Raw genomic sequence first — 23,676 nt, 5'->3', positions numbered from 1 at the left:
GGTTTTTCCTCTTTGAAGTTTTCCACGTATAAATCTGTGTGTTACGGTTCTCATTTATGTGATTGGCTTATTGGTTGCTTTACTTCTTTCAATTTTGTATGTATCGGTATACCGGTTGGTGTATGCATGTTTTAATAAGGTTAAAATTAATCATTCTGGTATAACACTGATTCACCCCCCCCTCTCAATGTTATTGGATTCCAACAATTGGTATCAGAGCCTTGTTCCTCAGAGGAAGCTTAACAACTTCAAGAAGATCCTAAAACCGGAATCCATGGATATAGCTTTGGAGAAGCAACTTGAGATGGCACTTGAAGATTATGCTCCCAATCAGGATCCGGTTTCTTGAAGCCCGCCAGTCAGGCGCCTCTGGAACCGGTTCTCTCCACCCACTAGAAAAGGTAGGGCTGTTCGAATGTCGCTTCCCCCTTGAAATAATAAATAGGGCAAGCCCCTAAACCCTTTATTCAGGTGTGAGTGACCTCACAAATGATAATTCTGAGAGAAGATTTAACTACTGCAAGTGAGTATAAAGAAAAATTCAAGATTATCTCAGCACAGCTAGATGAGTTATTAAAGAGACAAAGGCAGATTGGAGGTTCCAATGGACTTGGATTTGAGCAAGGACAGAGTTCCAGTACTACTAATGAAGATCAAAACCATAAGGCACCGGTAAAGCAATTTAATGCTTATAAATTTAAGATGAGTTATTAAAGAGACAAAGGCAGATTGGAGATTCCAATGGACTTGGATTTAAGCAAGGACAGAGTTCCGGTACTACTAATGAAGATCAAAACCATAAGGCACCGGTAAGGCAATTTAATGCTTACAAATTTAATCATAGATGTTTTGTTTGCAATAAATTTGGTCACATGGCTAGGCAATGTAGAAACAGAGCAAATCAAAACCCTGATTCTGCTCCTGGTAAATGTTTCAAATGCAATAAGTATGGTCATAAAATAGAAGATTGCAGAATGAATGTTATATGATATGCATCTGGAAAATTTGGACATATGACTAATCAATGCAAGTCAAGCAATTTCACCGGTTTTAGCAAAGCAATTCAAAGGAACAATGTTACATGTTATGCATGTAATGAGGTTGGACATATTGCTAAATTCTGTAGAAGCATAAATCCACCGGTTGATAATGGAGGATCAAATGAGAAAGGAAAAGGGAAGGTTAGTGAAATCAGGCAAGATCATACTCAGAGATGGGTTAGAAAGACTGAAGAACAATCATCAGATGGGAATGTCCCGATTACTTATCCGGTAGAAGAGGCTGCTCCTGCACCAACAGGTAGCTCATCTGGTAACTAAGGCAGATGCCTTAGGGGTAGGCAAAATTCATGAAGATGCTGCATATGCCCTGAGAAGAGGTTTTGGAAGATGTTCCAAATATTGGAGATGATTATCCAGCATGGATATGTTCTGAGCGAGATCTGATATCTTTCACTGGCAGTCATTTATGTCAATGGAAGATTAGGGTTTTTCTCGAAGGTTAAAAGGTTGAATTGACTTCATTATTGATCACCTTGCATTCAGAGCAACCTCAGAGCGATTCAGAGCGACTTTAGAGCGATTCAGAGCAATCAGATTTCTTCTTGAGCGATTTCACCGGCGTCTGGAAGAATTTGTTGGAGGTTTTCACCGAGAGCGATCAAAAGATATTTATCTTTAAACATGGAAGCAGGATCATCATCTATTCCTATTTTTGTTGCAAACCCGACTGTAGTAGAGGTCAAGGACCGCCCCAGGCCAATTTTCAAGCAATATCCACATGTGGCTACCCTGGAAGATTCGATTGGAGCATTTTCTCGCGTTCCGGAGGGAGTTGTCTATGTAGAGGATGTTAGGGCATATATTCACTGTCAAATTGAGGACTTGGGAACTTTTGAAATTAAGGGCATGTATATGAGTGAGCTGATGGGAGAATCTGAAAAGATCAAACCGGCATTCAAGCATATTGAAGACCTAAGGTTTACCGGCATTCTGGATATTCCGGAATTTGAGGATGAGATAATCAGATATGTTTTGAGTAGAGTACATGGGGAATTTATATGGTTAAACAGACCTTACATAATCACCAAGGAAGCCATCCGGGTAATCACTGGTTTACCATCGGTTGGGCATCATCCAGACAAGAAGGTTTCGAATGATTTCGTGACAAAAAGATCACCGGCGCGACATCTAACAGGAGATCTATGAGAGTGAGCACTATCACCGACACGGACATCAGATTCGGTAGCATGATCATCGGGTATAAGGTAATTCAGTCCAACCGACTGAATTATGTTTCCAGTTCATGCATTTTGGCTGCATACAAAATGATGAGAGAGAATGTAAAATTAGATCTATGTGGTTGGATGCTAGATGAGTTGTTAATAAACCTTAGAAAAATTTAGGGTGAAAAGAAGGGTACATTCCAGTATGGCAACTTGATAGTTTGCTTGACATCCTGATAGGGAGACAATTGAAACAGTCAATTGCTGCTTTAGGAAGTCAGAGAGATGATAAGGTATGGGGATATTTCAAAGCATTCCAGAAATCTATGAGGTCTAGGGTAGGGGTACTTGAGCATATTGTAGAAAAATATTCAACCGACATATGCTTCATGGTAAAGAAGGATGAAACACTTATGAAAGCAGTTAAGCCCCGAACGATTTGGATTGAAGAAATGGGCTATGAGGTGGATGCACAAATTCTTGATGCCTATGCAAAAATGTTGATTGATGCACAAATTGATGAGGCAGAGAAGCCATGTGGTACTGCACAACAGAAAACATGAGGTTGAAACAGAGTTCAACCAAAAGAAAAGAGAGAAGCAGGAAGGGAAAGCAAGCAAATTTGTGGAGAAGGTCTCAAAGGACATTAAAGCTTTAATTGAAGAATCCTGAAGTACATATTGAGCATGTTACTGCAGAATCTGAATCTGAGGATGACACACCGTTGGCATTTAAGAGGGTTGTTAGGAAGAAAACAGAGGAAACAAAGGTAGAAGCTAAGAAGCAACGGGTCAGGAAGGTTACAATCAAAATACCAGCACAAAAGCAAGCACCAAAGGCAACGCCTTCAGCTACATCCGGTACTGCAAAGAGGAAGAAGAGTGACATCGATTTAGCAATTGAATCTAGTAATGTGACTATCATACCACCTAAAACTTGTGCAGAATTAGTAGATGAAATCACTAAAGATGGCATGTTGAAGAATGTTCAATTTTATTATGAACACTTAGAGGATGATGAACAAAGAGAGGTAGAGGAAGCATTCTTATTATATCTAGATATTTAAAAGAAAGCCTTAATAGAAATAAAAAATCAAATACCGGCTGAATTGTATAATATGTTAGATGCTAGAAGACTATCAGCCATGCAAGAAGATAAACATATTAAAATTCAAGAGCTATTATCTATTTGTGTTACTATTGCTCCAGATGAAATGGAAAAGACACTTGAGGTGGCAAATAGAAAAGTTTTTAATAGAAAACATAGAATAACTAGTCTGATGCTAGGAAGAGTAAATGAAATAATAAAGGAGACTCAAAAAGCATGGGTTAAATTCCTTGGAGAGAACAGAGGATTCTTTACTTCACCAGAAACCAAAACAGACACTGTAGATACCCCAGTTGAAGGAAAAGGAAAAGGGATTATGGGTACTTCACCCTCAGTTTTGAAAAATATTAAGATAGTGGAAATTGAGCCCCCGGCAAATACAGATGTACAGACAAATAGTGAGATATCGGTTAATACAGAGAGTGAACAAGATAATGTTGTACAGGATACTAATATTGAGGATAATTGTCCTCCGGATATAATGTATAGGTTGAGGTTACAGTTCCTACAGAGGAACCGACACTTACATAGACTGCACCAAGTGGTGAAGCCAGCAGTGCAAGTAAGGAAGTTATAAAGGATAAATCTTTAGAAGAGAAGAAAGGGCAATCCGGGAGGGAACCGGTAGTTGGTCCATCACTGTTGTCAATTGACAACTTCCTGGTCGAAAAGAAAAACATAACAGAGATGAGTCCCACTGAACTCATGATGATGGCAACACAAAAACTAATGAAGGATCCACAGATAAAGGGATTATTGATCAATCAATCACTGTTTTACACATACTGGTCCCAAAGTGCACGATTGAAAATAAGCGAGTCCATCCGGCAAGCTCAAGATAATTACAGAGCATATTTCAAAGGATTTTCAATCCTTACAGCAGATTTCAAACCAGCAAGCACTAGAGAGGTTTACTCAAGCTAAGAGAGCTCCACTTGATCAAATAATTGAATTTAAGAAGAAGAAGATTGATGAAAAGTTGAAACTAATAGAAAATTCTTTGAAGCAATGTACAAATATATATAGGGTATGTTGTAACACTGATATACTTACAGCTAATGTGGATAAAAAGATAAAAGAAATTCAGGAGAAAACTGCAAATATAGCTTATTCTTTTGACGGATTGATTTCATTGACTACATCAATTGATGGTCAAATTTTGATTTTGGAGAACCAAATTTATGTTCTTGAGAAGGAAAGAGACAAAATAATAAGAAGAGCCAAAAGTCTGAGAGGCTTGGTGAATCCCCAGTTGGATTCACTCAGTGTACACAAGAAAGAATGCATGGATATGGTGGGAAAGCCCACACCAGCAGAGGTGAATGAGAAAGAGTCATTTGCACATTTATTGAGTGGACTTGTATCTATTTCCGACACATTCAAAACAGGTTGGGATACTTATCTTGAGCTACTGGAGAAGGCTTATCCAAAAATTTTGAAATTTGTCAAGCTCCACTAAGACATTTTGGGATATTCATTGTACAGTTTGTTTTCTTTGAAATTCTTTTTAGAACTTTTGATGCCATTGATGTCAAAGGGGGAGTAGTATAGATGTGAAAAAGAAAAAGAAAAGGAGTTGTATACATTAGGGGGAGTCAAGGAGTTATGGAGTTATGGAGATGTGGAGTATTTTGCATTAAAGGATAATGGATATTCAGCTCAGGGGTGTTGATGATATAGCATCAATAGAAATCCTACAGGCCGACTCAGCAAGATCAAATGTGTGAACGGCCTATTGGCCTTACGCATTTGATGAATCTATCAACTCATATTAATCCTTTAAAATCAATATTAAGTCACATATGCATTATCGAGTTTGACTTAAAGGATTTGTTTCAAAGGGGCCAACTTTTGGTTAAAGTCCGCCACCCCTCATTTGAAGGCATGCGATGCTTCATGAAGGTCATGCCTCCTTGACGAGAGCCGACTCTTGGATATCTCCTTTCGATGGATATATATGGCCGTGGTCTTCCCTCTTTGGAATAGAGATAAGACAACAAGTTTGATCATAATCAGGCAGATCGAATTCATGTACAAGCAAATCAATTGATGGTGAGAAATTTATGTAGCGTGCTCAAGGGTGACGATAAGAGCTTATCGTCTATGGTTGGGAAGGCAACAGATTTGATGTTTGTCTGTGGTTAATGAGCACTACCTTAAAATCAACATGGTATCAAAGCGGGTTCCTTCTATAGAGCCTAACCACTTGAAGGTAGATCTTGTGCTCTCAAGGGAAATTCAATCACAAACAATTGCAGATTTAAGATCACTTCCAGATCGAAAGGTGACTATAGAGGATAATGCAACAATTATACTCGCTTACCTCCGCCCTTCACAGTGGCGTCGGCCAGGCATCTAAACAAATTAGGTGGCAATCAGGGGATCGAGTCTCCCCAGGCCTCGATAACAAGTATGATGGCCCAAAATCCTTTGCGTTTGAAGTTCCATGGGGAAATGCAGACAGCAACCTGTGCAAAAAGTTGTCTGCTGCCCAGTCACAGGAATTCGCCCAAGATTTCAAAGCTCGACATTGTCAGCGTCGAAAGATGTCCGCTTGTGACTCGAACTCGGGCTGTTGTGGTTGGAGAGGTTTCCTGTGCTCGATACAGATTCTTTGAAGAAGAAGCAAGGGCTAGAGACGGAGCCCGCAACCCTGCGAATTTGGTACTTGGATTGGCTTTATCAGCACAAGGAGCTCGGATTGTATATCTACGTCAGTCGAATGGGGTTTATGAGTGAATTCGTGGAGGCGATGGAACCCAAGTTTCAAAGCGCTTTTAAGGCCTTGGAAGAGCTCGAGGCTGGTTCGATTGCCAATCCGGATGAGGGCCGGATGCTTGGTCATTATTGGCTCAATATGTCTAGTATTGCTCCCAATCCTAATTTGTGGCACCAGATTGATAGAACGCTTGACGCTATCTGAAAGTTTGTTGATGATGTAATCAATGTCAAGGATGGCCTCTCTGCTCAGAACATCGCCCGATTCTTGTTGCCAGCTTCCCAATGTGAATTCACTTTGAATTTGGTTTTGGAAGAGTTGCAGAAGGATCCGTGGGCGGCGCGGACAAATGCAAGAGCTGCACGTTGCACTGGCACTGCTCTCAGCGTGGTCGTGGGGCTGGTTGGGGCTTGTGTGCCTGGCACTACTGCCAGAATTATGCTTTTCATCAGCAGTCCCTCTACCCAAGGTTCAGGCACTGACGAATCTCTATTCAAGGAAGGAAGATTGCTTGCATTTCTTTGCAGAGGAAGAATCAGCATTCAGAGGGAGTCTGACATATCGTTAGAAGTAACCTTTAACGAAGAGGTCAGAAGGTTGATATTTGCTTCAAAGGGAGCTTGTTTTTCAGCTTCAAAGGGAGCCTAACATTTCAGCTTCAAAGGGAGCCTGACATTTCAGCTTCAGAGGGAGCCACACCATCATGAAGATTTGGTTAATGCATTTTTCTCTGTGATGGAGAAATTTGAGGTGAAAGCCCTTGTTAATGAGTTCTTCTTTGAGAGAGAAGTTCGAGGTGCAATCCCTTGTTAATGAGTTCTTCTCTGTGAGAGAGAAGTTCGAGGTGCAATCCCTTGTTAATGAGTTCTTCTCTGAGAAAGAGAAGTTCGAGGTGAAATCCCTTGTTAATGAGTTCTTCTCTGTGAGGAGAAGTTCGAGGTGCAATCCCTTGTTAATGCATTCTTCTTTAGGAGAAGTATGAGGTGAAAGTCCTCGATCCACCCTCTGTGAGTAGGTATGGTGGATCCACCCCAAAGAAACGAGACTCGGACTTGGGACTCGGTGTCAGACTCGGCTCTAGACTCAATTGGACTCGGGAAAGTGAAAAACTCAAGAAATTTAGAGATTTTTAAAGATTTAAAACTTGTTTCAGGCACCCTTTATTGGATACACCTTAAAGACACAATAACATCATCAAACTCGGCTCATTTAATTACATACACAAGTATACATCAATCACATAAGCATAAACGCAAATTGTAGTTGAAGGAAATAACAAACATAGATATATAAATATTGTCAAATGTATACAATATTACAAAACTCGTGGAATAAAAAATCCGTGTCATCATATGATCATCATCAAATGTTTCATACAAATACCAAAGGTAAATACAACTACAAGCCTATGGCTCAGAGGAGCCTGCACCCTCCAGCCCCGGCCCCCTGCTAAGGCATCTAAGGTAGGTCCTGGATGATTCGACAACCATAGCCGCTCCCCGTGACACCATGCCATGCTCACCAACATCAGGAACATCCGTGTCACTATCTGCCTCTGAATCTCCTGTCTGTGCTCGTGCTCTCCGCTCCTCCTCTGCCATGGCTACAATCTCAGCCTCTGTATCTACCCGGTCGATCCAATCAATGTCAGACTCCAAGGTTAAATTTTCCCTACTTCTATCGACAAGTTCGATCATAATCAGGCAGATCGAATTCATGTACAAGCAAATCAATTGATGGTGAGAAATTTATGTAGCGTGCTCGGGGGTGACAATAAGAGCTTATCGTCTATGGTTGGGAAGGCAACAGATTTGATGTTTGCCTGTGGTTAATGAGCACTACCTTAAAATCAACAAGGGGGAGCAGGGCAGGATGAAACCGGCAGATGAAACCTTGACCATTTTTCACACGAGTGTTGCCATCAATGCCAAAGGGGGAGATTGTTGGCAATTGACACTCAATTGGTTGATTTCACTATGTTGTCATTGATGGCAACATGGTATTGTGTTCCGGCTTCATGTTTTGGTTCAATTGTATACCGGCAGGCACTTCACAGATACTACACCGGCACCAGCACCAGCAGGACAAAAGGATTTCTTTGGTTACCAGCAATGCAGGCCGACATGGTTTAGTAAAGGTTATCGTTATTGTTTAGTAAAGGTTATCGTTATTGGAGGTCGACATATATTGGATCCGGCATCGGCAATTGGTTCTAATATTTATGCATTTATGTTATCTGGCCGACATGTAATTTGATATTGTATATATCTTTGTAAGCCAACATAAGGCATGTAAATTTGTATAGGGTATTGTTGTGACCATTTCACACATCGCCCCATTAGAATGGGGACCCCCTCTTTTTGCCTTCGGTTTTGCTTTCTCTTTGCTTGTTTTTCTCTCTGCTTTTAGGGTTTTGAGTGAGTGAGTGATCTGCCTGGGCTGGCTAGATTAGGGCTAAACCTTGGAAGCTCGTTTTAGTGTTTCTTTCAAGCTAAGTCTAGTCCTATTTAGGGAGGTTGTTAGTCGTCTGCCTGAAGCCTCAAGATTGCCAGAATGAAGCATGCCTTTCAGGAGAGTCAAGTTGGTTAGATCAAGGAACAGAGAGAATAGGTCTCAGGTCAGGTCTAGATTAAAAGAGGGTTTTTCTTGTCAGGGTCCTCTTTGTTTCCCTGTCTAAGTCAGTTGAGCAGAGCCAGTGAAGAAAAGGAGTTGGTTTGATTAAGTTTGATAGAGGATGAAGCAAATCAAGGTAACATCTAGCCTGGAAATGTCAAGATCACTCCTGACCCTTCCAGAGGGTCCAGGGTGAAAATCCTTGTAAACCTCTTTTTCTCCTCATTTTTGACTAAGTGATGCTTTCTAGGGCATGTTTGGAGGTGAATTGATATGTTCTTGCCTGGAGAGAGATTTGATTGTTTTTTGAAGAGCAAGATAATGCCTGAAAGAGGATCTTCACTCCTGACCCTTCCAGAGGGTCCAGAGCGAATTTCACCCTAAACACTATTTCTTGCTTTGGATAGACTTGCAATCTTGTTCCTAGCCTAGAAAATGATCTAACTTTGCCTTGTGAGGTGGTTTGAAACTTGAGGACTAGGCAATTTGGCCTGGAATGGAGATTTCGCTCCTAACCCTTCCAGAGGGTCCAGAGCGAAAATCTTATTAGAGCTTATTTTTTCACTAACTTTGGCTAAGTTTTGATGTGCAGGGTATCTTGGAGGGAGGATTGAACGTTTCTGTCACATTTGAAGATTTGGAAGCTTGCAAAATGAGAGATTTTTGGACAAGAAGGGAAATTTCGCTCCTGACCCTTCCAAAGGGTCCGGAGCGAAATTCCCAAAAGCTCTTATTATGCAGTGTAGAAGGTCAAGTTTTGGGCATGAATGAAACGAGAATAACTTGCTTTTGCCTCCTGAAGATGTTTTAACTTGGAAAGTGAAGGATTTTGCCCAAAAGGAGAATTTTCGCTTCTGACCCTTCCAGAGGGTCCAAGGCAAAAATTCCTCAATCACCTATTTTTCTTGCAAAATCAAGTCACTCTTTGGTTTTTATGGCCTAAATGAGAGAGGAGTAGTGTTTTCTTCCTTTGAGAGATGAATTCAACTTGAACTAATGATGGAATAGGCCTAAAACCTAAAAATTGCTCCTGACCCTTCCAAAGGGTCCAGGGCGAAAATCTCTATAGGAGACATTTCTTGCTCAATTTGGTCGAATTGAAGTGTCATGTTGAAAACCTTGGGCATGTTTAGAAATGAAGAAAATGAAGGATTCTGGCCAGGAAAGGCAATTTCGCTCTTGACCCTTCCAAAGGGTCCAGAGCGAAATTCCTTATAAACACATTTTTAGCCTTTCTTGGATATGAAACCTTAATCCTAGCATGATGAAACATGAAATCCCACTTGGCAAAGAAGTTTTAAGGTGAAGAAATGAAGATTTTTGGTCAAGATTGTAATTTTCGCTCCTAACCCTTCCAGAGGGTCCAGAGCGAATTTCCTTAAAACCACCTTTTGCTATCAAATTTTCTTAAGCCAAGTATGGGATAAGGTCAAGCATAGAAAGAATTACCCTTGGGAGTGAATTGAGGTTGCAAGAAATCATCAAAAAGTGAAGGAATTGAGCCAAATGGTGAATTTCCCTCCTGAGTGAAATTCCTAAAAACACCTATTTTCTTGCTTGATCAAGGCAACCTTTTAGATTTTATGGCTTGAATGGGTGTGAGGAAGTGTGTTTTGCCTTTTGAAGATGATTGAGATGGTCAAGAGGAAGCAATAAAGCCTAGAACATGATTTTCGCTCTTGACCCTCCCAGAGGGTCCAGAGCGAAAATCCTCAAAACTGTCCTTTCTTCCAAAGTTTGGGCAAAGCTAAGCTTAGACATGGGTATGAGAAGACATTTGAATTGTCTTGAAGTGGAATTGGAATGCTAAGAATGCAAATTTTGAAGCCAAGAGGGAAATTCGCTCCTGACCCTTCCAGAGGGTCCAGGGTGAAATTTCCAAATCCTCCTATTTTCCTTGCAGTTCAAGATTAGATTTTGGTTTTCAGGACTCAAAGAGGAGTAAGGCATGATGTTCCATGCCTTGGAAATGATTTGAAGTTGAAAGGATGAAGGAATTGCCCTAAAACCTAAAAATCGCTCCTGACCCTTCCAGAGGGTCCAAGGCGAAAATCCTAAAACCAACATGTTCCTTTCAAGTTTGTGCTAAGGCAAGACTAGACCAAGGTAGAAAAGGCCTTTGAGACCACTTGTGAGTAGATGTTTGTTCCAAAATTTGATGATTCTAGGTCAGAGAAAGAAAATCGCTCCTGACCCTTCCAGAGGGTCCAGGGCGAAAATCTCAAAATCCCCTATTTTGCCTTGCAAGAACAAACCAAGCTTGGGTGGAGTGAATGAAGAAGACCATTGCCTAGCCTTGAGGGGTGGATTCAAGACAAAATGATGGAGTAAGCCTAAGCAAGAAAAATCGCTCCTGACCCTTCCAGAGGGTCCAGGGCGATAAACACTAAAGTCACCTTTTCCTCCAAAATTCAAGTAAAACTAAGCCTAGACTTCAGTGAAAGAACACATTTGGAATGCATTGGAGAGGTTTTTGACCTTCAAAAATGAGAATTTTCAGCTCAGGAGAGAATTTCGCTCCTGACCCTTCTAGAGGGTCCAGAGCGAAATTCCCAAAAATGCAATATTTCCTTCAAAGTTTTGATGAGCTAGCCCAGTGATGGAGGGAAATGAACCCTGGAGATTGTCTTGGAGGAGTTTAATGATCAAACTAAGGTGAATTTTTGCCTAAAATGTAAAAATCGCTCCTGACCCTTCCAGAGGGTCCAGGGCGAAATTCACATTTTCACCTAATTTCCTCATGTGAAAGACTAAAAATTGAAATGCAATACTTTGATCACGACAAAATGAACATGAGCTTACCTTCCAGGAGATTTTGGAGTCAAGGAATGAGAGATTCAAGACCTAATTGGAAAAATCGCTCCGGACCCTTCCAGAGGGTCTAGGGCGAAATCATCAAAACCCTATCATTCAACCTTGCTTGATTAAGTTTACGGCAAATTGCAAGATTGGAAAGACAAAAACGTGGAAATTTGCAAATATAGGTTGAGAAAATTTCAATTTCATCAAGGGAACAAGCATGGATAAGGGGTTCAAACAAGTCTTGAAGTGAATCTAGATCTTCATCACTTTGAATATTTCAAAGCCTAAGGAGAAAGGAAATTTCATTAAGCCTCAATCAAACCTCCATTTTCCTAAATTTTCACCAAATTTGCCAAATTCAAGACATTTGGGGGAGCTAGATCAAATTCGCATGAATTAAGGCCTTTACCATTTAATTAATTAATCTTTAAGCCTTAATATAAATATAAAATCCACCTTGGAGGCCTTAAAATCAATTTTAAAATTTAAAAAATATAGGTGAGCGCTCAAAATGCATTTATTTGCTTTTACAAGCAAGTCGGCCTCTTTTTAAAGGGAATTTTATTTGTTTTATTGCTAAAAACCTAGGTCGGCCTCATGGTTGATTAGGGTGAGCGCCCTATATAAGAGAGGAGTATTATTTCAAAATGCAAATCATTCATTCATTGTTCTAAATGCGATTTTGAGGAGCAGATTGGAGGAGCGAAATCTAGCAGATTGGAGGCGAATTTCTTACCAAGTTGAAGGCTAAATTTCCAGAATTTGCCAAGTGGTTGGAGGTTAGTGGAAGGCGAAGTTCTTTTGAAGGTTAATCAAGACATAATTCATCCAAGGAGGGCCAGAAATTCAATTTTTGTCCAGCAAAATCTGATCTTCTTTCTTCCATTTTCCAAGGTTCATAGTTAAGCATTCAAGAGGAAGGTATGAAGAATCCTTTTTGAAGTTCTTATTCAAGACTTGTTTTGATTTTCATAGTAATTTTTTAAAGTCTAAGTCTTGAAAATCTAATTTTCATTCATAATTAATTTGAGGAATCATGTCATTTTCAAATTAATGTTTTGAATTATTCCCTTGGAAGGTCTTAAATTCTATGCTTTAAGGTAAGATGCTTAAAGACTAATTTTAAATTTTTGTGTAGGCATCAAATGATGACCCCCAAAGCCGGAGGATCTACTAGTCGCCAGGCACTCATCAAGGAAGATCAGAGGAGCGACGAATTGGAGACCAGGATCATGTCCAAGTGGAATAATATCGGAGACACCAACTTAGGAAACTTCAATGTGAAGAAGTTTCGAGAGGTCCCCTACATTGGCAAGCCATCACCTATTGCAAGGAGGATAATTGAGAGTGGCGTCATCAAGGCTGTAGGTTTTCCTCCCACAGTCAAGTGTCATGAGCTGATGATCGAGTGTGCCCGCCACTATGACTCACAGTCAAGGACGATCGTAACCAAAGACGGGAACATCTTAGCCTACCTTTCAGAGGAAGCCATAGGCGAAGCTCTTCATCTTCCGGACCATAAAGACATGATCTACAAGAGCTTGGAAGGAGCAAGGTCGATCTATGAAGATGATCCTGAGTCTTGTTTGAACTTCATCAATAGGAATTGATTGCTCAAAAGTCAGCCTCGCCTAAACAAGATTCCCAATACACCACATAGGATTGACTTCCAGGAGGAATACAGAGACTTGATAACTTTGCTCAATCAAGTTATAGGTGCTTCTCAAGCCTTCTTCTTCGAAAAGTGGATGTTCTTCTTCATACAAGTGATAGTCCAAGGAAAAGGAATGCTTCATTGGGCCATAATCATTAGCAATTGTCTGGACGTACAGTTGAGAAGGCTAAGACCCACCAAATCATTCCACATGAGCTCATATGTTATATATGCCTTGATCAGGAGTTTCGAGTATGCAGGGCTACCTCACAGAGGAGTGATTGGAAGAGGACCCGAAGAAATAAGAGTTTGTGATTCTTATGTTCATCTGCATCATCCGCCTAGAAGTGACTACAAGTTAGTCAATGACACCTTCACGATGAACATTACCAGGATATTGCAAGGTGGGATTCACAATCGACTGTCTCTGGATGCACAAGAGCTTGTGAAGAAGTATGGTGCATGGTTCATTCAATTTCAAAAATTCACATACATCAGAGTTCATGGGTGTCCTTCACCTCCCTACATGTTGCCAAGATGTCCAACAGACACGATAGTACTACTTGAGGTGACTAGACAGTTGGCAGCATATGCGAAGGCATCCAGACACAAGCATGGAAATGGAATTCCCGTGCCCATCATACTAGGGAATCTAGTTGAAATGTGTCATAATACTCAAGCCGCGGAAGATGCAGAAAAGGAATTATCTTTATACTCATTCACATCCTTTGCCTCACGAGAGAATTTTGATCCTCATGGTTATATGGAGGAGACAGTCGGCAGGAAGTACAAGCATGAGTTTCAGGTGGAGGACTTTTGGATGAATCTCCCAGGTGATTTAGAGGTCAAAAGAAAGATGCATTCCAGGCTACCCTTAGATCTCATCAACCCTTAGATCTCATCAGGAAATGCAAAGTTTATAGAGTAGCCGATCAAGCCCAAGATAATGGTAGATACCTCCAATCATCCTATGAGAAAAAAGACAAAGAAGTGAAGATAGATTGGAATGAGCCCGGGGTTTTAGACTTGAGAGCTTTGATGGCTCCCGTTTTATCCTGCACTCGCAGATGGGTGGATGTATAGCATCAAAAGTTGAAGGAGTGAAATGTATCAATGACATTCACTTTGGAGGCAAGACCAGAAGAAGGAGAAGCAAGTGTGAGTGAGAATACTTCTCATTCCAAAGGCTCAAAGAGGAGAGAAGGACCTGAGAAGAGAGAACCTTCCAAGAAGAAGCAGAAAACAAATCCTGATCACCCACCAAGCACATCTTCTAGGCATGAAAAGGAGGTGAGTCAAGGGGAAGCTCAGAGGCAGATAGCATATAAAATTGATGAGTCTATGGAATCCATGGTACAGAATGATAAATAGGAGAAAGGACAGACACCTCAGCATTCATCAAGTCAATCTCCCCAAGTTGGTGCTAATGAGCAACATGAAGAAAAGAATGATGATGAAGCAACATCTCCTTTTCGGGAAGATAGACCACTACCTAAAGAAATACAAGTGAGGGAGACAAGATCTACCATTCCTGATTGGCTGAAAGAGAGACTGACAAGGGTAGTTGTGGTTGAAGAGGAAGAAGATGTGTTTGACTTGGAAAGCCTTATAGGAAATTCTCATGAGGTAATGGAGAAGAAGAAGGCCACAAAGATGTCTAAGGTAATTAGAGATGAGACAGGATCCAGGAAAGTGCAGGTAGCTACACCAGTGGTGGACAAATATGAGGATGAGATTCTTGCGGAAGAGTATGACTTAGAAACATTTGAGCTTGGTCCACTTACCTCCAAGCAAGCGATGGAAGAAGCAACTGATTCATTTGAAGCACTTAAAGACAAACTTAAAGAAGAAATGGAAAAGAATAAGAAGCTTGAGAGGGAGGTCAGTGCTTGGAGGAACTATTTTAGTCATCTTAATCAGCCCTTGAGACGTCAGGATCCAGCAGTATCTCCTTTACAAGCACTCCCTCTTGAATCAGTAGGTGAGGCAGAAAGAGTGAAGAGCTTGGTTCAACTTATGAGTTCTTGGATTGATAAATCCCACAAGGTAGCCGTTGAATTTGCAACAAGAATGATGAAGATAGTTCATCGAGCTATCCAGGTCCTTGAGATTATCCATAATCTAATGATAACTATAGCTGCATTCACTCGCACTAGAGATGTTATCATTCCAGTCTTACAAGTGATAAGAGAAACACCAAGACGGATTCTGGCACAAGAAAAGATAATGGATGGAGGAACCCATAACCTCCTACAATGGTCAACTCTGCTCCAGATGAAGGAGGTCCTTTTTGAAGACGTCAACACAAGATGCAACCGAGTTGAAGGTATCATTCATCCAATTCAAGATAAGGTGTTTGAGGTATTGTGTACCATTCTTGACAGATGGATCGAGATCGAGACAGATGTGGACATCCAAGAGTTGGAGGATAGAATCAAGGTCATCTTTTGCAAAGAGGAGAACATCATCACAGATAAGCAACGAGATCAAATGTACACTACTATGTTCCTGATTGAGAAGACCAAAGAACTTGAACCTAGTTGGGAGACAACTCTTTTCACTGCTTTTGATCAAGTCCTTCACTTGGAAGAACGAATGAAGAATCTTCCTGAGATTCCCATTGCTGAGATTGAGGGAATTGTGTCCAGATTCATTGAATATGCTAAGAAAGAGCATAGGAAAGGGAACAAAATTCTAAATGAAAAGTTGTTATAGGATGATGTGGCAACTTAATTCCTATTGGTCTATCTCCTCGGTATTTGTGCCAATTCTTTATTGGCTATGGATTAGTGATGTTTATCTAAATGGGGACTTTTTTGTAACAAACCCTAATTAGGGTTTAGGTGTCAAAATCTCAGCCATTGATCTTCTTTTGATCCGGGCCATTCATTGTATTTGAGGATGCTATATATACCCTCACTCATTTCATTTTAAAGAGTTAGAAAAGGTTAGAGAAAAGAGAGAGAGCTTAGAGAGAGGAAAGTTAGAAAGTTATTGTTGTAGCAAGATTGAGTAGTGAAGAAAGAATTTTGAACAATTGTTGTCCATTTGGCTATGAGATCAATAAAATATTGAAGTTATGGTGTTTTATTGCAATACTTGTGGCTATCTTCATGATTGTTTATCTTCTTGAATCACTCTCAGTTGAAATAGCATTTAAATTCTAAGTTTGAATGACGAAGTGTTGTGCTTGATCTTTGATAAGATTCATATTCCAAACCACTAGCTTCTTACTGATTGTAAGGACGCCTTGTGTGGTCAACTGGAAACATTGAGATTGATTAAGAATTCAATCATTCTTGGAAGTATTGATATGTATCTCTATGATAGTATCTATATCCTTGATGATTTGAAAGCTATTTGAATCCCCTTAGAAGATCGCATCAATTCCAGTACAGTTGTAATTTCTTGGCGAAACTGAAATTGGTAGAATCTTATCAAGTCTAGTCTTCATTGAGACATTCTTAGGATTAGTTCAAGTATTCCTTCTTTAAAACCCTTATCTTTTGACATTTTTTGAAAATCTATTAGTGTTAGGAAAATCGTGTTCCTGCATTTGGAAAAAAAAGTAACGTGGACAAGCTTTCTCTAAAAGTACGTAAGGCCCCTTGAAGAAACAACATATACAACGACCACTGGTGCTTATCCACACGTAGAGATCCTACAACAAAGAACCTTGTGGTCATCCCGATTGATCCTTTTCGCAACATCTTCAACATTCGGAGGCTTTATTCAAGAGAGGATAAGGTACCTTTAGGTATTTTATTCTGTGTTTGGTCGTGTACAAAATACACATCAACAAGTATATAAGTGAGTTTGATAGATCATTTTGACATAGACATGAGATAGGAGATTATGGATATGCGAATGTAATATGATGCGAAATATATCAAAGAGATCATGTATGTGAGGAAATTCATGTAAGGGTTATTCCGGTAAAGGGTTTAGGGTTTCAGACCGGAACAGACAAAGCTTAAACCGGAACTGTATTTTGGCATAGAAGATGCTATCTTAGCAGTTCAACACTTCTCCGGATTGTAGTCTGGATTTTTATGTGGTCACTGAGGCTCCTTTTGTGATTGAGCAGTGTGCTCTAGGTTATAAGCCTTCCTACAAGTGCAGGCCCCTCATATTTTGTAATATCTCTTCATATGGCCAGTGGATTGATATTGTGGGTCACAAATCCCACCGTAGTTTTTCCTCTTTGAGGTTTTCCATGTATAAATTTGTGTGTTATGGTTCTCATTTATGTGATTGGCTTATTGGTTGTTGTACTTCTTTCAATTATGTATGTACCGGCATACAGGTTGGTGTATGCATGTTTTAATAAGATTAAAATTAATCATTCTGGTATAACACTGATTCACCCCGCCCCTCTAAGTGTTATTGGATTCCAACAACATTGACACATATCACATTGGTATAGTCAACACTACATAAGTAACCCCAATAGCACCAAATGATAAAGCATAGCAGCTATTCTATTGTGGTTGTAAGGGCAACCATTGGACTTTCTAATCAATTGCGGTAACAAGAATAACCTCATTTATGCGGCAACCATCAAGTGATTGAATTTGCCAACTATGCCTCATACAACCTTACAAATTTGTGATGGTCCAACTCCTACAACGCCCAAGGTATATGCATCACTCTCCAATGTCATTTTTCATATTTTGTTCATCTTTTAAAGGAGTTAGTTTGAGAAATACTGCCAATTGATGTTTGTGATGTACTTCTTGAACATCCATACATTTATAGTCACAATTATATATAAAACATATATGTTGTAGCATAGATGTATCAATGGACAATAAGGGATATTGAATTTTTAAAAGATTTCATGCTCAACATATGTCACACGAACTCCAAAGAAAATATTCCCACACAACAATGCATATAAAGCTTTCCCTATTTCACTACAATCGATACACAACCTATAGTGGCAAAGAATAATGAAATTCTAGAAACCATGTTAACATAAAATTGTTCTATGAGGTGGTTCTCATATCTGTAAACCCCTTGAAGTGCAAGAAATGGAAATAATGGTTTTTGCCCCTTTGTTTCCTTTTCCCTATTATGGCCCGCCACTTATATTTGATCTAAGAGATCTTCCATGGGCCTTCTGTTGTCTCTTTGATCAAATTATTCACCCAAACATCAAAATCAAAATTTGTCTTAGTATGAGTGTATTCCTAAGTGTTCAAGTCCAAGTGGTTAGGAAGTTCGCAGGTTCATGAACTCCCCAAATCCCCAACAAGGAAGACAAGTTATGTCGTAAGTTTCACAAGTTCGCAAACTTTGCAATAATGCAACAAAAGAAGTGAAGAAGAAACAAGGTTCTTCATGTCACAAATTTTGCATTCACAAACTTTGCAAAGTTGCGATATAGTTTGCCAAGTCCCAAAAAAATGTGAGTTAATGAACAAAGAAAGAGGAAAGAACACATAATGAACAGCAAAAAAGTGACAAGGTTCTTGATGTCGTATGGTTTGCACAATTTGTAACCCTTGAAAAATTGCGACAATGGTTATAGATTTCATAGTTGCAATAATGCAATGCACTTTGCCAAGTTAAGGAATGTGCAAAGTAAAGATATAATGAGAAAGAAAAAAAGAGAAAGGAAGTTGTCAAGTTCTCAAAGTCGCATAGTTCACAAGTTCATGAACTATACAAAAGTGTGACATAGTTTGTCACAAAGGAAAAAAGTCCGACAAATGCAAAGCCTTTCTACTAATATTTTCACTTGGTTTGTGATCACCTACATTTCCAAATCCCTATCTTCCCCCTTGGGGGAGGTCAACTATAGACCTTGGCACCCAGTTCTTGATGCCAATTCCATCCCACACCCAGCATTTTGATTCTTCCCACAATCAATTCTCTGAAGCTTCCCCTCAAACCTCATGAATCCTTAGTCCATTCCAACCCCCAACACATGCAAGTTTCCCTTCATCCAATTTCTAGGACCACCTTTTCTCCCAAGATTTGACCCTCGATGATTTTCTTTATTGGTCCTCAATGCTCCCATATTCCTTTTTACTTTCTTTCCTCATGCCCTAATGCTTGTTGACATCACCTAATCAAGGAAGGAAACAACTATTGATGTTGATGAGTTCTGGTGCCCTTGAACTCTCTGAAATGGTTCAAAAAGTGCTCAAATCATCAACAAAGGGAGAATGTCAAAGAGTTCCAAGGTTCATGCACTCCATAAATCTCTGAACTAGTTCAAATTTAGAGCAAGGTTGCAACAAGTCAAAGGAAAAAGATATGTCGAAGGTTCTTCAACCCATTGAACATCTAACAAGGTTCAAAGAAATTGAAAACTTTCCACCATGTTAAAAATGAATCATTTGGTAAGTTTTAAAATAGATAATGATGCTTAGGTAGGTATTGTAGCCCCTTTATACATTGCAAATGCCATGAATATAATAGGGGCCCCTTTATCTACAAAACTATTCTTGCACTTGAAGGGCCAAACAAACATAAATCTAGAGGATATTCATATGTCCCATAAGAACATTTTTCCATGCTTGTAGGTACTACAAGGAAAATTGGGTGCACATTTTCAGGCATGATTGAAGGAAAACCCTAGGAAGGATGGTCGTCCTTTGCAACGTACCAATCAAAGAGCAATCAAATTTGTTGCATATTCCCATGATCTTTTTTGAGCTATTAATGAAGGGGAGGAATGAAGGGGGGGAAGGGGGTGTCTTCATTTTAGGAGGATTGAAAAATTGCAAAACACAAAGATAAGGCAGTAACAAAACCAACAAAAGAGAAAATATTTATAGGAAGCTCTAGGGTTTCAGTTTCTAGTCCGATTATCGAACTTTTGGTGTTATATTGATGTGGGTTTACTCAAATTTTGTAACGAATTTCTTGTAACCTCTAAAGAACAAGTATTAAGTGTAGATTTAACCTTGCTTGAGTGTCTCCAAGTGTAGTGTGTTCATTTGTAGATGTACTTATGATTAGTTAATCAACGAGAAGATTGTAAAATCTTCACAATACTATTGTGAAGTATCTTTTCAAAATTATTAAGGAAATGTTCATGGTACTCGGGGATTACCAAGTATTACTCATCTAATAGTCCACAATTCCATATGTCTATCTAAAAATATGGGTAGACCTTGGTTTACTTGCATATTCTGATCGATATAGTCTTCTATAGGACCTTCCTTAATATATCACCTCTGATTTCTATAGTTGTATCATTTAAGTAAATTCAATAACTTCGCGCCCAGGTGGATACAGGCAACAATCTATTGTTTGCTCCATATTCCATCATCTCAACACATTAAAACAAACAAAACAATTATGTACTTTCAATTTGTGTTGTTTCAGTTATTTCCACCTTCCATGCATTAAGAGTTCATAACAATAACAGGGGTTGTTTCATCCATATATTTAAACACTTCCCATGGTAAGACTTTGTCTATTCAAAATGAAGATGCTTAAACTTTCATAATCAAACCAGTATATAGGTACATCATGACAACCATCTAAGGGAAACCACCCTTGGCATAACAAAACAATAAGTGAAGGATGTCCTGCCCACATCAATCATTGGTCCTAAGTTGCTATGCTTGATCATAAGGTTGTAAGTTTTTGCCCTAAGTTTGACACCCTTGGAACTCAAAAAATGACTTGCTTTTAGGGATTTTGAACTAACAACTCAGGTCACCAACGCTATGCTTAGGTACAAAGTCATCAAAGCCAGTCAACTCGCACGACAAGCCAAATGGTTCACAAAGAAATAGCAAAAAGTCCCAAAGTTTCACATCTACTTCCTATACTTAATGTAATCAAAACTTTTGCTTTACAAGCTGGGCAACACCACCACTATTAGGAGTAGGTCCTTCAGGAGTATCTACCACCACTATTTCCTGTGGTAACACCATGCCATTGTCATAGCTTGTGGTGACTACGATAACACTTCCATGGTCTAGTACATCAAAGAACTTTCCAAATGTTCATGGTAACACTAGGATCATCCGTCTATCTCTGCAAATGCCACAAACACTCAAACAATGGAACAAAGCACTTCATGCGATCAAACTAAATAGTAACGATACTTCCACCAAAACTTTTACAGTATTCATTGTGCTTCAACAAGGTCAAACACACCTCTAAGCCAAACCACAAAAGCTGACTCACATGACTCATCAGCACCCTATCGCAAACATTACACACTGAAAATTAAGCAATGAAGTCACCATAGTGATCCAGGTAGCACCGCTAAGGCTCACATTATGCTAGGTCATCTGCCAACACATCACGCACTAAAATCAAAAGATGATGAGTCGCACATCAAAATGGTTCAATTCCATAACAACTCTTAGCATCCATGGCATGTAATATATATATATATATATATATATATATTTGAAACAATAGCTTCACAGATAGGTGGATATCAGCAATCAAATTAAAAGATGTCATACAGCTTCCTCAAGGATATGTCATGAAAAAGATAAACATATAGTATTATAAATAGAACACATTTACTGTTTCAGTTCTACTAATCTATATACTTCTCTTTGAACTACAATTCTCACAAAGCTTCCACATGCGCACATTACTTCATTTACAACCTCATCTAGAGAGTTATCCACTAGGCTTCCTCCCAGGACCCCAAATACTTTTCTTGCTATGTACTTATCTTTGTTGAGTTGATGTTCATTTTAAGTGGTTATGAGTGCACTATTAAGGTAGTTATTGAGTTCTTTTCATCACAAAATCCATTTACTAATAGTTGAGTGAGGTTCTCCCATGTAATCGATTTGGAATAAGCTGTGGACCACCAAGGCATCGCCAAAAATTGCAACATTATTTCACTGAGAATACAAAATCAGATGTTGACAGGCATAACACAAAAAAAAAGGATTTTGTATAAATTCCAGAAAAAGCTCTATGGGAGTAATGTTCCCATATCTTTATATGAATCTCTTCCTTACAACTCACAAGTAATCTGACAGGACTTTTCTCAATTGACAGAGACATCATTTTACTTCCAGATCATGCTTGGATCTGCCTTAACAATGTTTGGATTCTGCCTTAACAATGTTTATCCAAACTAGTGTACCAAGGTTATCAATTGATGATTTTATGATTTCAACAACCAATACTCACTTTCCCAATATTTTTCTGATGAAATATTACTGAAATTATCACCTTTTCCCATAAGGAGCCAATTGTTTTTTTGTAGGGGAGGGGGTTTAAAACATCTAGCCGAACTGTAATTTTGAAGAAGAATTCATGAAACTAATAAATTGAGTATTTGACAGTCTCACAATTTAACATTTTGGACTAAAATCCTTTATTTTTCGGATCAATATTTTTGGCACCCTTGCTAATATTTTCCATTCATAATTTTGGCTTTATCAGTACAAACCCTAAACACTCATTAGCATTAATAAATTATGAGCATTTGACAGGCACAAATTTTCACAATTTAAGCATTTTAACATTTTGTATTGAAAATGCTTCATTTTTTAATTAATATTTTTGGCACCCTTGCTAACTTTTCCCATTCATAGTTTTGGTGACATCAAACCAAAGCCTAAAAGAACTCTTGAATCTGACTGTCAGTATTCCTCACATTGCATGATTAAATCCACTGGGGAGTTTCCCAGAAGCTATTGAACTATCAGACTAGTGAGCACTAAATCATGGTCCCTAAATAAAGACGTTATTAGGCAACATTGGCAACTACCTACCAATTATAGGCCTTCAGACCAAGTACCATTACAAAAAGAGGGTCGTGAATAACTAGATGGAATCTTCCAACATGGCATTCATCAAACCCAACTTTCATGACTCTTGAAAAGGAAATCCCAGAACAAGGGAAGCAGGAAGTTTTCTTCAGGATGATAAGAATAAGGTCATTATAATATACTTGGTCGATCTCAGGTTCATGACTACCAGCATGATTTAAATGGAAACATCCATCCTTGGTATCAAGTCTGCCTCCAAATTGATGTATTGGCAGTAATAGTGAGGTTAAGTCCCATTTAGTCATCAAAATGCTTAAAACACTAAAAAAAACCAATACATGAATCCAAGATTCAACACTGTATCAAGCAAACCAATTATGACAAATTCTTGGTAATCTGGTATTCTGATACAAGGTGGCATACTCTCTATCCAAGCCTTAGCTATAATGATCAAATTCAGGTCTCCCATGAAGATATAGAGAAAGTAAACCCAAATTAATCTTCTCATTAAATTAAAGATTACAATTAAGAGAGATTAGTTAAATTAAAAATTTAAACGGTTAATTAAATTCAATTTTTTGTTTCTCAAGCTAAAAACTATCAATTTATCCTGTAGAAGTACAAAGAAAAATATCAAAAATAAAGAAATGGTGCAAAGTCTAACATACTGAAATATCACAAGCTTGCCACAGTTTTATAAACTAAAATGAGTAACAACAAACAAGGAAATAAGGTAGACGTGGTGATTGAGAAACACGCAAGACTATGGAGAAGCTAAGAAATTATGCAACTGAAAACTAAAAGAAATGAAAGAAATAACAATGATACACTATATCACTAGCAG

General features: G+C 38.9%; 1 protein-coding gene across 2 annotated transcripts in view; it reads right to left on the bottom strand.

Annotated features, from left to right (window-relative positions):
- LOC131055068 (isoprenylcysteine alpha-carbonyl methylesterase ICME) overlaps window positions 1-23,676 on the bottom strand; it is a 92,656-nt gene that overhangs the window by 13,167 nt on the left and 55,813 nt on the right. The gene's annotated exons all lie outside the window — the stretch shown is intronic.

Source organism: Cryptomeria japonica, chromosome 2, assembly GCF_030272615.1.
Source record: "Cryptomeria japonica chromosome 2, Sugi_1.0, whole genome shotgun sequence".
Taxonomy (NCBI): domain Eukaryota; kingdom Viridiplantae; phylum Streptophyta; class Pinopsida; order Cupressales; family Cupressaceae; genus Cryptomeria; species Cryptomeria japonica.
Note: the sequence above shows the minus strand (reverse complement) of the source record. Positions and strands in the feature narration are given on the sequence as shown.